The following is a 15011-nucleotide window of genomic DNA, read 5'->3' as shown; positions in this document are numbered from 1 at the left end:
TCTTTGACTGTGTGAAGCAAGTATAGATGACACAAATTAGTAGTCCGGTTCTACTGGAAGGTGGCGGTGTGAATGGAACAAGAACATTTCCGATGTCAAGAAATACAGTTTTCAACGCAACTAGTGCGCTGTTTCTTCACATCAGCATTCTTCAAAAACAGTTGCTGAAAATGATGAACAAAAGTCTAAGTGACAAGATTGGTCTTTTCCGTGGGCGGAGATGTGTGAGGGGAAACGCAGATGTAATCGGAGCTCGACGCAACTAACAGAAACTCCACCGTTTAACTTCACCAACGCAGTTTGGACACAACTACTGCAAAGTCGCTGGCGTTGACGGAAACGAAAGAACAGTAGATTCGACATCAAGTGTTCCGGACAAATCCGATACTTGACGGAATGACGGAGTCATCGGACACCTTTTATTGTGCCACATGGTAACTCACCATTGTTACCAAAGTGGTCATCGCCCTGCCTAAACTTGCATCCTTTTCCTTTCAGTTCTTGCTCGAAGGGGGATAGATTGTTGATGTACAGATATCTAATAATAATACAGTTCTTAAATATACAGCTGTAAAGCCAGCATTATATTTACAACGTGCAACCGATAATTTTATAGGCCGGTACGTCAATGTTTATCCTATCGATATATTGATAATTCTTCGATATATCGACACTTCTTTTGAAAAATCGAGGCAGGTAGTGCAACTTTTTTAAATTCCCGTCTGTCTTCATCTACACGTAGACAACGACGATTCAAACCCGTGTCCGGCCATCCAGATTTAGGTATCCGCGATTTCCCCAAATCGCTCCAGGCAAATGTCGGGACACACAAAAAGTTCTCCGTTTACTTGCCGCGTCAAATTTGGATAAAATCCCGAGCTTTCGATGATTACCTCCGTCATCTTCGTCAGGGGTAAAACTGAATGACTTCGTAGTCATAAATGACGGAATGGTCACAGCGAAAGTGCAGAGCCGGTTTCCTTCCCCACCCTTGCAACATTCCGAGCTGACACTCCGTCTCTTATGACCTCGCTGTCGACTGCACCTTAAACCCTAACCTCCTTTCTTTCTTCTGCACATAGTTTTCTTTTCCGTCGTTTCTTAATGAAATAAGTTCGAAGGATGTGTTACCAACCACAGACAGTCATCATTTTCAGCTCGGAACAGACTCTCAGCCATGTTTCTCAAGACTCATACGTCGCAGTACATTCGAATTGTGAACGAACACTGAATGTTACCTTTTTCCCACCCTTACAGTTATCGTACTACAGTCGTGAGTTATTTCACTTGTGGCCATCATCACCACCTTTTTCTCAGTGTCCAAAATAGAGATGGGGGAAAAACCGACATGCTAAATCGATACTGCTGAAGATTAGATGGGTAGATCACATAACTAATGATGAAGTATTGAATAGAATTGGGGAGAAGAGAAGTTTGTGGCACAACTTGACAAAAAGAAGGGACCGGTTAGTAGGACATGTTCTGAGGCGTCAAGGGATCACAAATTTAGCATTGGAGGGCAGCGTGGAGGGCAAAAATCATAGAGGGAGACCAAGAGATGAATACACTAAGCAGATTCAGAAGGATGTGGGTTGCAGTAAGTACTGGGAGATGAAGAAGCTTGCACAGGATAAGGCAGCATGGAGAGCTGCATCAAACCAGTCTTAGGACTGAAGACCACAACAACAACAACAACAAATCGATACCGGTATTTTAGTTCTGAATAACCGGTATCTTTCGGTATTTGTTTGGTCTCGGTTATAGCAGGTTTTTTTCATCGGCTGAAAAAAACAACCATATCAGTTTTCCATAGCAGCGGCGATAAGTTTTCGTTTTTAAATAAAACTTTTTACTAATGTTTATTCGTAAAATTTACATTGCTTTGAAATATTAGGGTGTTATGGAAAATGTCAAAATTCGATGTGTGTTTTTTTAATAACAAAGCTGACTGTCAGAAACGAGCATTATACTGCAGAATGGCAGAATACCTAGTTTGAAAGTATTTTATGAAGCGTGGAAGAATATAATGCTCCACTTGCTATAAACAATTAAAAACCAGAGGAAGTGCAACGAACTTGGGACATCATATGAGGAGGAAACATTCACAATGACCCTGAGAAGAGAAGGCAAATTTGATTGTGACTTTGAGTGATATACCTATAATTTTATTGACGTGCTATAAACTAGGATCGCTTAATTTTGTTGCTGCTTCATGGTGAAACGCTGATACCATCCAAAAGTGAGGATGCAGGAAAGTCGTCCACTCGCTAGCTTTCGCCCTCGCCTCGGCCGCTCGTCTCCTTCACCTTCGCCACATCTGCTGGAGACAGTGGGACCGACTTCTGCCACAGTCTCGACCCTCACATCAATCTAGCTCTCCCACTCCTTCCTCTCCATTGGAATTTTTCAATCCTTGTTCCAAGACTGTCGTTTATTACTGGAAATAAAGACAACAAAAAACCAGAAATTCGGTTATTTCAGAAACCGGTTATTTTGGCCGGTTTTAACAGTCAGGTTAAGCTGGAGATGAAAATAAGTGGAACAGCTGAAAACCGGTTGTTTGAGCTATAACCGGCATCCCTAGTCTTCGTAAATTATCATACGTTCTTCAACTGTCCTCGTATTTAACTATCGGGCAAACACAGAACGAGATGGCTTAACGATAAGACACTGAACACCCATTCGGGAAGATGGAGGTAGAAGTTCGCTTCTGGACATCCAACTGTAATTTTTCTACACAGAGCGAATGCTCGGATGGTTCCTTTAAAAACGGGACGGTCGATTTCCCTCCGATCCCTCTCCGTTCCGGTCTAGAATTCCGTCTCTAATCACCCTGTTGTCGCCGGCCGGTTAGCATACTCTCGCTTTTCCTGAGACAACATAGTCATGATCGCACTTGATACATAAGTTACTATGCATGTTAATATTACGACAGTAACTATTTCATCCATAGTATTATTCGCTACAACATATTTTCGTGTTTATCCATGTACCTGTTGGTTGTAAAAAACGGTGACATATTCATTACATAATTACTTAGCTGTAGGTTACAGCTCTTTAACAGCAACAACATTTTTTTTTTGCAGTTGTGTTCCACAATACAGCATTAAACACAGCCGAGCGGTTCCAGGCGCTTTAGTCCGGAACCGCGCTGCTGCTACGGTCGCAGGTTCGAATCCTGCCTCTGGCATGGATGTGTGTCATGTCCTTACGTTAGCTATGTTTAAGTAGTTCTAAGTCTAGGGGACTTATGACCTCAGAAGTCAAGTCCCGTTGTTCTTGAAGCCATTTGAATTTTTAAGTTCACGGACTAAATTTCAAAGAATGTTGGGGAATATTTCCTGCTTAATTTAGTATCGCGTACCACTGGTTTCCGGCGGCTCGTTAAACAGTAATAATGTAATAGTGATTTATTCGATCTATCGTATCAGTTACCTCTCGAAAAATATCTTCACAGTAGTGTAAAAGTTTGTGATATCCAATCACCAAAACGTACAACGCAAACCACACAGTATACATAGATACTAAACTACTATGATATGTCTACTACCATCGCATCCGGAATATTTCGGCTTAGGGTCTCTGGGCCGGTCTTAATTCAGGTTCACACTGCCCAGCTCACCATCAGGAAACCTATCTGCACTGCTGTGTACCATTCTTAATGTACGACTACTCGCTCCAGCCACATTAACGTGGCCACCCTATGTTCTACGTCACTGTGCAATAACTACTTACAGATGGCAGCACTTCCAACATCATCGTTCGTGAAAGTGGCTAGACCGGACTGTGTAAAGATTGGGACTTCGTGCGGCCGCTGATGACTCCGCAGTTGGGCTCCCCACAAACCAAACATCATCAGTCATCATCATCATCCAGCTGAACGTCGGGGGACGCGGAAAACAGTGCAGCGGAGCGATTAATCTGACGTTCAAAAGGGCGCGATCAGTGGCTTCCGGACTAAGGGTAAAAGCTCTTCCGAAACGGCTAACTTTGTAAACTGCTCGCCTCCCAGCGTGCTTACAGCATATCGTGCACGGCAAAATGGCGCTTTCCAAAATCGGCGCCGAGGGGGTTGGGTTGGGTTGTTTTGGGGGAGGAGACCAGACAGCGAAGTCATCGGTCTCGTCGGATTAGGGAAGGACGGGGAAGGAAGTCGGTTGTGCCCTTTCAAAGGAACCATCCCGGCATTGTACTAGAGCGATTTACGGAAATCCTAAATCAGGATGCCCGGATTCGGGAATGCTCCCGAATGCGAGCCCAATGTGCTAACCATTGCGCCCCCTCGCTCGGTCCGGCACCGAGGAAACTGGTACACTGCGGGACATAGGTGACAAGAGTGAACGACGGTTACGATGATGTGTCCTGGCGAACAACTGTTGAGCAGTTGACCATCCAGATGAGCCCAGGAGTAACCAACAGTGTCCTGTCAATGACCGTCCAGTGAACGTTGGCTACGTACGAGCCTCCACAGATGGCGCATGGTTCATTCGCAGATGCTGACTGCCACTCGTCGGCGATGAAGGCTGGAATTTGAAGGCAAATAGAGAATCAAACGTCCATTGAACGGCGGCAGGCTGCCTTTACAGATGAATCACTTTTCTCCTCCAACCCACAGTCGGCCGTTAGCATGCATGGTCCTCCAACAGTCATCGTAAGGTTTCAGGCCGGACGAGGGTGCGTTATGGTCTGGGAAATGTTTTCGTGCCATTTCCTGGGTGATCCCGTCATTCTGAAAGCCACAGTGGTTCAACAGAAGTATGAATCTATGATTGCAGACCATGTCCACCCGTACATACAGTTTTCTTACCCTCGGCACGATGGCATCTACCAACAGGATAACGCAACGTGTCACACAGCTCGCAGAGCACTTGCGTGGCAGAAGAGCACCAGGCTGAGTTCGCCTTACTGCCTTGGCCTCCACACTCCCAGGATTTAAAGCGAATCGAGACTCCGTGAGACCACCTCGATCGGGCTGTTCACACTGTGGATCCCCAACCGAGAAACCCAGCGCAGCTGCCCACAGCACTGGAGTCGGTATGGCTCCACATGCCTGTCAGTTCCTTCCAGAGCCTCACTGACGGGATTACCGAAGTGTCCGATTCCACCTGTCTGCTTTCACCCATGACGTCATCAATATGGCGGAAATGGCTATTCTAAGCGTCTCCAACATGGCGCCTATGACGTCACTACACACAGGCGGCAACAAACACGAAAATACGTACAAATAAGACAATAACATCTCCCTCCAAAAATACAGTCAAACTAATGGGGCAGCCGCTTGAAATTGGGGGTTTTAGGAAGGGAACAAGCTAAAAAAAAAACAGCCGGCCGGTGTGGCCGTGCGGTTCTAAGCGCGTCAGTTTGGAACCGCGTGACCGCTACGGTCGCAGGTTCGAATCCTGCCTCGGGTATGGATGTGTGTGATGTCCTAAGGTTAGTTAGGTTTAAGTAGTTCTAAGTTCTAGGGGACTGATAACCTCAGTAGTTGTCCCATAGTGCTCAGAGCCATTTGAACCATTTAAAAAAAAAAGACACACCACGATCTCAAAACACAAAAATGACGAACAAAAAAAATTACAGAATCTACAAGACTATTGATACGAAAAAACTACCACCTACAACTACGAAAAACGAAACCAAAACCACAACACCTCAAAAATTCAAGAGGCAAACATCCCTACGTAAATTAAAACACGTTCAATACACAATAAATACACAAAAAACACAACAAGACGACATCTACAGACACAACCTACTCATAAACTCCACGTCGTCATGACGTCACACACAACACGACCCTTACGTCATGGTCAAAGCACACAGGTGGAATCGGTCGCTTCCGTTGGCCCTTACTAACTTTTTGCCGCACGTCTATACTGCAAAAGCTGATTAATCAGGGTTTTCACAGGTGACTGGAAAGTATAATACTGCCCGGAAGAAAACCCAACACAGAACCGAGCTCCAAGCTCGAAAGCTAAGAATAAAGATGGTATTGCGATTGTCAACAGCACACGGCATGAGCGAATGACACAAATTTGTTCACAAACAAGACAGGCAGCGCACATCGTCGACAGATGGATTACTGTGCAGTTAGTTTCGGTGCGGCACACTACAAAAATAAACGAAGGTAAGAAATCAAACGAAACGCATTTACTATGTAGCGAACCTCTGGGAATCTCCGGTCCCTTATACCGAAATACTCAAAAACCTCCGAAATTTTGTCTGAGAGTAGGGGTTCACCTTGTAGATTACGACTGCACTACAAAAGTTTATAGCTACTAAATTATAAGTGTAGAAAAAATTAATAGCACACAGATATCATATGTGGCGTCAAGTAAAATTTGTGACTGGATTGAGGACGTTTTGGTAGGAAGGACACAGAATGTTATCTTGGATGGAGATTCATCGTCAGATGTAGAAGTAACTTCGGGTGTGCCTCAGGGAAGTTTGTTGGGGCCCTTGCTGTTCATGTTGTGCATTAGTTACATTGCGAACAATATTAATAGGAATCTCAGGCTTTTTGCAGGTGATGCAGTTATCTGAAACGAAGTACTGTCTGAAAGAAACTGCATAAATATTCAGCCTGATCTTGATAAGTTTTCAGAGTGGTGTAAAGATTGACAACTTGCCTTAAATGTTTAGAAACGTAAAACTGTGTGCTTCACAAAAAGAAAAAGAAGGTAGTATCCTGTGACAGCAGTACCGAGTTCCTGTTGGAATCGGCCATCTCTTCCAGATAACTTGAGCATTGCACGGAATCATCGTATAGTCTCAGTTGTGGGCAAAGCAGGTGGTAAACTTGCGTTTACTGGTAGAATACTGGCGAAACACAATCAGACCACAAAGGAGACTCCTAAGAAATCACTCGTGTGGCCAGTCCCAGAATGTTCAAATGTGTGGGACCTGGACCAAACAAGACTAACAGGGGATATCGAATGGTATACAGAGAAGGGCAGCCCGTATTGCCACAAGTTTGATTCGTGGGAGAGATCACAGAGATGCTGAAAAAACTGAATTGTCAGACTGTTTCAGACAGACGTAAACTATCCCGAGAAAATCTGCTAGCACAGTTTCAAGAACCGACTGTAAATGACGGCTAGGAGTATACTACAACCCCCTACGTATCGCTCACATACAGTAATTACAGCAAGCACAGAAGCAGTCAAAGAATCATTCTTCCCGCGTTCTAGACGTGAGTGGAACGGAAAGAATCCCTAGTAACGGTAACGGGTACAATTGTACGTACTGTCTGCCATGCTCTTCGCGATGGTTTGCAGAGTACAGATATAGATGTTGAAAAAACGAAAGTGATCTAATTGGCACCTACCGAAAATAATCATCTCAAATCAGTATTGGGACAATAAAGCACGATTCATTTCACAAAACAAGACAACCGATTCCCACCAAACTATGTGTTTCTGAGAAACGAATTTCAGATTTGAGAAAAAGGTAGGCAATAAAATATGGTTCCCGGGCAGATATCTGCCATAAGACATCTTCAGAACTGAGCTTGGGCGCCTAGCGGTGCGAGCAAGTGGAGCGCAGACGAGGTACTCACGAGAAAAACTCCGCCGGCAGGCCGCGGCAGCGACTGAATCGGTCCTCTCAACACGGAAGTCACAGACAAACTGACGGGCGGGCGGCGGCGCGCTCACGACGCGACGGCAGCGCTCCTAGCGGCGGTCGCGAGAACCGCAGGGAAGCTGCGTGTGCCGCGCCGTGTCAACAAATGCACGGCGTAAGCGCGGGCGGCCCGAGTGCCGTTAGAGCGCCTACTGCCTTTACAGCTGCTCGCAATATTTTCGTTGCAATGGGTTCCACAGCCATGAGAAATTTCTTTAGTGATCTCAGTTTGCCGCACTGGCTGTTATTCTTGGCATGAAACCACCCTTTCGTTACTACAAGTCGCCAAGGTTATTTCGACTACGCGGCTGAAGGTTCCCCGGGAAGCTCTTGCACATCCTCCGCGATTACCCATGGTAAATGTGGGGGAAGACAGTAAGTATGGAAATGGCCCGAAGAAAACGGATATGGCCTAGAGAAAGACTTTCGTGGTCTTCTATGTATTTCGGACGAAGAGGTGCATACCTCGGTAAAATCGTGGTTCCGTAGGCAACCTCAAACATTCGTCCTTGAGGCACTGACCGTCTTGTCTCAGAGTGGAATAAATCTATTAAAGTTATAGCGGTTGCTTTTGAAATAATAAACAGTTTACTTACTTTTTTCCATCTGTCTCTTTTTCCTCTTACACCTTGGACATGGGTGTGTGTGTTTGTCCTTAGGATAATTTAGATTAAGTAGTGTGTAAGCCTAGGGACTGATGACTTTAGCAGTTAAGTCCCATAAGATTTCACACACATTTGAACATTTCAACTCCCCTTACACAAACCATTTTTGTAGTTGTATCTCCTTATGGCTTTTTTTATGCGACCCAATACGAACTCTTCTCCTGCGCTAACCTCTTCATTCCAGTGTAGCATTTGCGCCATACGACCTCATTTATTCAAATATTCAAATCTCCGTCTTCCCCGACATTTTCCATCCTCATTTCGTTGTAGAACAGTGTAGGTTATTCCCTAACGCCTTCTTTTTCCCAGCGTTTTCCATATATTCCTTCAAAAAATCGCTCTGAGCACTATGGGACTTAACTTCTGAGGTCATCAGTCCCGTAGAACTTAGAACTACTTAAACCTAACTAACCTAGGGACATCACACACATCCATGCCCGAGGCAGGATTCGAACCTGCGACCGTAGCGGTCGCGCCTCCAGACTGTAGAGCCTAGAACCTCTCGGCCACTCCTGCCGGCTATATTCCTTCCATCGCCGATACTGCGCAGAACGTTCTCAATTCTTGCCTTATCAGTCCACCTAATTTTCAACACTCTTCTGTAGCACCACGTCTCAAATGCTTCGATTCTTTTCTGTTTCGATTTTCTCACAGTTCGTTGTTTCGCTACCATACAATGCTGGGCTCCGAACGTACATTTTCTGAAAGTTCGTCCTCGAATTAAGGTCTAAGTTTGACACTAGTCGACTCCTCTTGGTCGGAAATGCCCTTTTGACCCGGCTAGCTCCTCCATCCATCATGGGCTACTTTGATGCCTAGGTAGCAGAATTCCTTAACATCGTGCTCCCTAATTCTGATCTTTAGTTAATCGCTGTTCTCATTTCTGATACTTCCCATTTCTTTCGTCTTTCTTCGATTTACACTCAGCCCATATTCTGTACTCATTAGACTGTTCATTACATTCAACAGATCCTGTAATTCTTCTTCACTTTCTCTCAGGACAGCAATGTCATCAGCGAATCTTATCACTGACATACTTTCACCTTGAATTTGAATCTCAATCTTGAACCTTCCTTTTATTTCCGTCATTGCTCCTTCGATGTATAGGGTGAACAGCAGGGGCGAAAGATTATATACTTGCCTTATACCACTTTTAATCCTAGCACCTCGTGTTTGGTCTTCCTATCTTATTGCTCTCTCCTGGTTCTTTTATGTATTGGATATTACTAGTATTTCTCTATAGCGTACCCCTATTTTCCTCAGAATTTCGAACATCTTGCACCACTTTACACTGTCGAACTCCTTTTCCAGGTAGACAAATCCTATGAATGTGTCTTGATTTTCGTTCAGTCTTGTTTCCATTAGCAAGAGCAATGTCAGAACTGCCTCTCTGGTGACTTTATCATTCCTAAAGCCAAACTGATCAATTTGTTTTTCCATTTCGTTTTTCGTTATGAGACTCAGAAATTGTATTTTTCTGTTTTTGAGTAACGGCCGAACACAGAAGAACGTGTGGTGCCTCTGAAGACGGGCCGCTCTGTCACTGGTCGCAAGCTGTAGTTTGCCGAAGATTACCCTCCCTCAGAGCAACGTTCACATATTTTCCGTGTCTTTTTCATGAAACTTTTATAACAGTCTAAAGCCGAGTTCACACACGCAATGAAAGTGTCGACACAGCTAGTGGCATACTGCTATCACATTGCAGTTCCATGTGTGAACTCCCATAGTTAATTGGCGCAGATTAATGGACGCAACTTTTGTCACGTCACAAAAAGTCCAGCTTGATTGGACTTCGTTGCGCCACTTTCCTACCACCACTGCTCCCTGGTGGCAGTAATTCGAAACACGAGTATTCTGTCGCCGTTATCGTGGAGTAATTGCTGTCATACTCCATTTGATTTTAGTGTGTTTCTTTTTTATTTCTGAAAAAACGTGAAAAAAAAAATGGTCGGCAGGTACACTTTCGCAGCTTGTAGAACTACAAGAGCAGCAACCTGTATTTGATTTCCCGCAGCAGTGTGTGTGTGTTTATGCAATATTTGGAAGCCAATGACATACCCCACAGTCTTAAAAGATTTTTGAATGAACAGATAAATAAACTTAAGCAAAAAAGCGAGTAGTATAAACTTCGTGATTTGTGAGACCAAGCACTGTATAAGTGGTGAATTATACGCAGGACATAGCTCGAGAGTGTGATGTGGCAGCTGTTAAAGTTAATTTTTCGGAATGTCTATATCAACGAATACAATAAGATTATAAAATTTTGGTAGAGTGGCGACTCTGCACATGATATTTACATGCTAGCTGTTGGTTGGTTTGCCGTTGCAGACAGCGTTTTCGTCTCTGCGTGCTATTTCCTTTATAAATGTGTGTGTTTCCCCTGGTTTACGCCTGTGCGAAATCTGTATTCGGGTCCAACGTTTGGGTTTCGTCTTCCTTGTACTTAACTCTTGTCACTGCTCTAAGGTTATAACATGCACCATAACGTTCGTAGCCGTCCATATGATTTCAGTTGATGCCTTATTGAAACCTGTGCAACTACGTAGAATTTGTGACGTCCTGTGTGAACGGTAGTACACAAAACCACTGCAGCAAGCCACAACCAGTGGCTCCATATTAGATGAGTGTGTGAACCAGGCTTAACGGCCGCGAAACTCCGTTTGGTTTTTGCTATCCCAGCGATAGCAGCGCCCCAAGCGGCCAGCAAGCGACACTTCTGAATGCGATATCGAATGAGTGTGAATACTAACGCTTATATTTATTTGTAACATAGTTTTACAATAAGGAGTGTATGTAATGCCATAAAAGTCGACAATAACTAAAAAATTAACCACATTTGTGATTATTTAGTTTCCTGAGGACCCTGGGAGATACAAAACGGTGCTTTAGAGGACAGTTCATTTACGATTCTCTTGTATCATACAGACATTTACTAAAAATATTGTTTTCCTTTAAAAACAAAAAATTGGTAGTAAACAGCAGAAGACGTTACCTTTTGCAGAAAGACGTCTTATACCTATCCATCAAAACAGAGTTTTGTTCGCTACACTTGCAGCCAAATCAGTGAATGTGGAACATAGTAAACATATGTGAAATGTAAGACATACGTCATAAAATGTATCAAATAAGCCACACACTTGTAGCTATCAGGAAAACCACACATACGTGATAATAAATCGTCAAAAGCAATAAAACTGTTTCGCAACACAAGAAAAACAAATTCTACAATTGTTGCCAAATCTGAGCCACAAACGACAAGAATCTTCAGCACATTCACTTTTGAAGTAAAGGTAATTGCATCTATAAAATATTCGTGTTGTGTCGACTGAAGTGCAAATTTTTAAGTTTCATAGAAAGTGCCTGTGATAATAACGACAGACATCAACAGAAGTATATGCTTCTCATCCATGAAACGTATTTACATTCTCTTTCTTTCAGCGGAATAAGCTGCAGATATAGGCATACTCGAAAGTATTTTTCCAAGAGCGAGTTGTAGCTTATGTCATTGAATTAGTGTGATTCGTCTGTTTTCACAGGTATTTCACGATAATTCTTGTCTCTGGGAAACGTATTAATGCATGGAACGCAAGAATATAACAATTATTCCGTTAATTAATTAGAAAGTAATTAAAAACGAACACTATCCTTACAACGCATGCGATTATCTGCTTTTTCACCGCTTGGAGCGCTAATGTCGTTTCAGCTGTCAAACGATAACATCTTTCGCACCAGAGAGTGTCGTTTCGGAATTTATTAGACTGTTTTCTAACTCTGTGTTAATGGTACTGAACTGAGTGTATTTCATTTTATCAGATAATTTTGTTCGTTTTAATGTACGAAGCTTACGACACCAATAAATGTTTACTGAAGCTCTGGATTTGAAAATATTTACTTTTATGGAGGAGACGAAACTTATTTTACTGGAGACGTATGTAGTGGAGCCGAGAGATGAGTTTATTCGACATACAACGAAAGGCAGGTGAATTATTTACTGATATGAAGAAGTAGAATTTGATTTAATATTTTTGAACCGTATATAGAAGTTCTGTACAGCTCAGCGGCGACTTAATGAGTGCAATAGACGACAGATATGGTAGAAGTTCATTTATCACACACTCCATCACTGCTCTACGGATATTATTATCTTTTCCTTCGCGTGCTGCACAGAGCCGAACCTGCAAATCTGTAAACGAAAATTAATGTTATCACTCAATCAATAATTTTTGTAGACAGCAGACATCATATTAAATTTCTGAAATTTCTTGCTGTCTGAATTGTGTGGTGTTCGACAGACTTCGGGGAAATTAAATATGGGAAGTAAAAACTACGACAGGATAACGCGACAGGTTACAGCCGATCTCATTAACTGCGTCACATAATTTTAGACAAAAAGCACGGTTGGGTTATATACAGTAAACTTAAACACAACTTAAGTAAATTTAAAAATTGTGTTCAAATTCAAATGGCTCTGAGCACTATGGGACTTAACATCTGAGGTCATCAGTCCCGTAGAACTTAGAACTACTTAAACCTAACTAAGCTAAGGACATCACACATATCCATGTCCGAGGCAGGATTCGAACCTACGACCGTAGCAGTCGCGCGGTTCCAGACTGAAGCGCCTAGAGCCGCTACACCACCGCGGCCGGCTTAAAAATTGTGTCTATAGCGAAAGTGGGACTACGATACAGTACAGTGTTTAACTGTATCTCTGGACTACAGCTCCGACGTCCTGTAAAGTAGTTAAACATCGTACTGTATCGTAGTCCCACTTTCCGTACACTTACTTTACTGGTTCCAGAATGAGATTTTCACTCTGCAGCGGAGTGTGCGCTGATATGAAACTTCCTGGAAGTATCTCGTCTCCTACCTTCCAAACTCATTCTGGAAACATCCCCCAGGCTGTGGCTAAGCCATGTCTCCGCTATATCCTTTCTTTCAGGAGTGCTAGTTCTGCAAGGTTCGCAGGAGAGCTTCTGTAAAGTTTGGAAGGTAGGAGACGAGATACTGGCAGAAGTAATGCTGGGAGTGCCGGGCGTGAGTCGTGCTTCGGTAGCTCAGATGGTAGAGCACTTGCCCGCGAAAGGCAAAGGTCCCGAGTTCGAGTCTCGGTCGCGCACACAGTTTTAATCTGCCAGGAAGTTTCGTTACTTTACTGGTGTTTAACTTTACGTCATATCGGGCTAACTGCGCTCTGCTTCTAAGATTGCGTGACGTAGACCAATACCCAAGTATGTGCGTTTAACGAGCTATATTTTGTAAACCCATTTTTTATTCTGTTGGTGAAACGACAAATGAGTGGTTTATATATTTTTTATTTTAATTGCTGGCGACCCACCCCCAGCTTTGAACGGGTAGCACTAAGGGCAGTGTATTCATAACTAAAATTCGAGTTTCAAAACGCTGTAGAAAGAGGACCATTGCTGAGAATGGCTTCAAATTTAATGAGCATAAAAAAAGAAAGAAAAAGTAAAATTTTACAAATAGATGGCGTTGTAAGTGTCATAACATACATCTGGTCGGCTACAAACGACAGATGAATCGTAATACGACGGTTGTGATCTGAATAGCAGTCAACCATTCGCACTGCTCAGTCTGCATGACTGAACAGTATCGTCAGGGGTTGTGGCACTGTTACTTAGGTAAGCCCATCCATCATGGCAAGGTCGCACCACCTCGGATGGAAAAACTGGTTTTTCCAGCGTACAAAAAGCAAAATGACATCGGTTTCTAACTGTCTTGTAACCAAAAACCGCATAAAAAGCAAAATGACTGGCGCAAGACGTGTTTCATACGGTGTCCACCTTTTTGTGCCACAAGTTGAAATCGAGAAACACCACGTTCCACAGCTTATGTGAGTGTCTCGAAGGTGACTTTGAGAATGCGTTGCGCAATGCGTGCCTTCAATGCAGTTACGTTCGTAATTGGAGCACTGAACGTAACATCTTTCAGATAACCCCACAGCCACAAGTCACAAAGATTAATATCAGGCGTCCTGGACGGTGAGGCTGAATGGAAATGACGGTTGATAAGTGCAGCGTTTCCGAAATGCCTCTACAGCAGCCATATCAATAGCTGTGCAATGTGCAGAGGGGCGCTATACTGCATAAAAATGATGCCACCCACACGTCGACGCAGGTGAAGGGTTGGAATGACGTCGGTGCGCTAAAGTCTCCCGTAGCGTTTACCAGTAGCTGTACAGATAAGAGGACCCTTAGGACTCACCTCCTCGGAAAACTACGGTCCTACGATAAACGATACCTCCAACCAGCACCTTTGCAGAATGAAGTGGTACCGCTTGATGTGCGTGTCTATTTTCCGTTGCCCGCATTCTGAAATTCTCGATATTGAAATGTTCTTGGAGATGGAAATGGGTGTAGTCTGTCCAGAGAATGTTCCATTGCCATTAATATCCACATCAATGCCAGCAAAAAACTCCAGAGCGAGAGTTTGTCTTGCTGGCAGGTCAACAGGAAGCAACTCCTCAACATGGGTGATTTTGTATGAATAGCAATGCAGGATGTTTCGTAGGATTTTATGCACCGTGCTCGCAGGCACATCCGACGTTCGGGCACTGCATGTGTGAAGCCTGCCGCTCGACCCCTTCTACAGTGCTATGGCCATATCTCCAACAGACCTCGGATCAGCATGCTTTTCTCTGTTGTCACATTGCGCTTCAAAGGAATCCGTCTTTTAATTTTCTAATAATTGTCTCCAGCACCT

At 43.6% G+C, this 15011-nt stretch overlaps 1 protein-coding gene across 1 annotated transcript in view; it reads right to left on the bottom strand.

Annotated features, from left to right (window-relative positions):
* LOC126106533 (uncharacterized) overlaps positions 1 to 7619 on the bottom strand; it is a 439607-nt gene extending 431988 nt beyond the window's left edge. Inside the window, exon 1 of the mRNA XM_049912858.1 lies at positions 7559 to 7619. The gene's annotated coding sequence lies outside the window, so the exon portion shown is untranslated. The remainder of the gene's footprint in view (positions 1 to 7558) is intronic.
* Between the last annotated feature and the right edge of the window lie 7392 nt (positions 7620 to 15011).

This window comes from Schistocerca cancellata, chromosome 10 (assembly GCF_023864275.1).
Source record: "Schistocerca cancellata isolate TAMUIC-IGC-003103 chromosome 10, iqSchCanc2.1, whole genome shotgun sequence".
NCBI lineage: Eukaryota > Metazoa > Arthropoda > Insecta > Orthoptera > Acrididae > Schistocerca > Schistocerca cancellata.
Note: the sequence above shows the minus strand (reverse complement) of the source record. Positions and strands in the feature narration are given on the sequence as shown.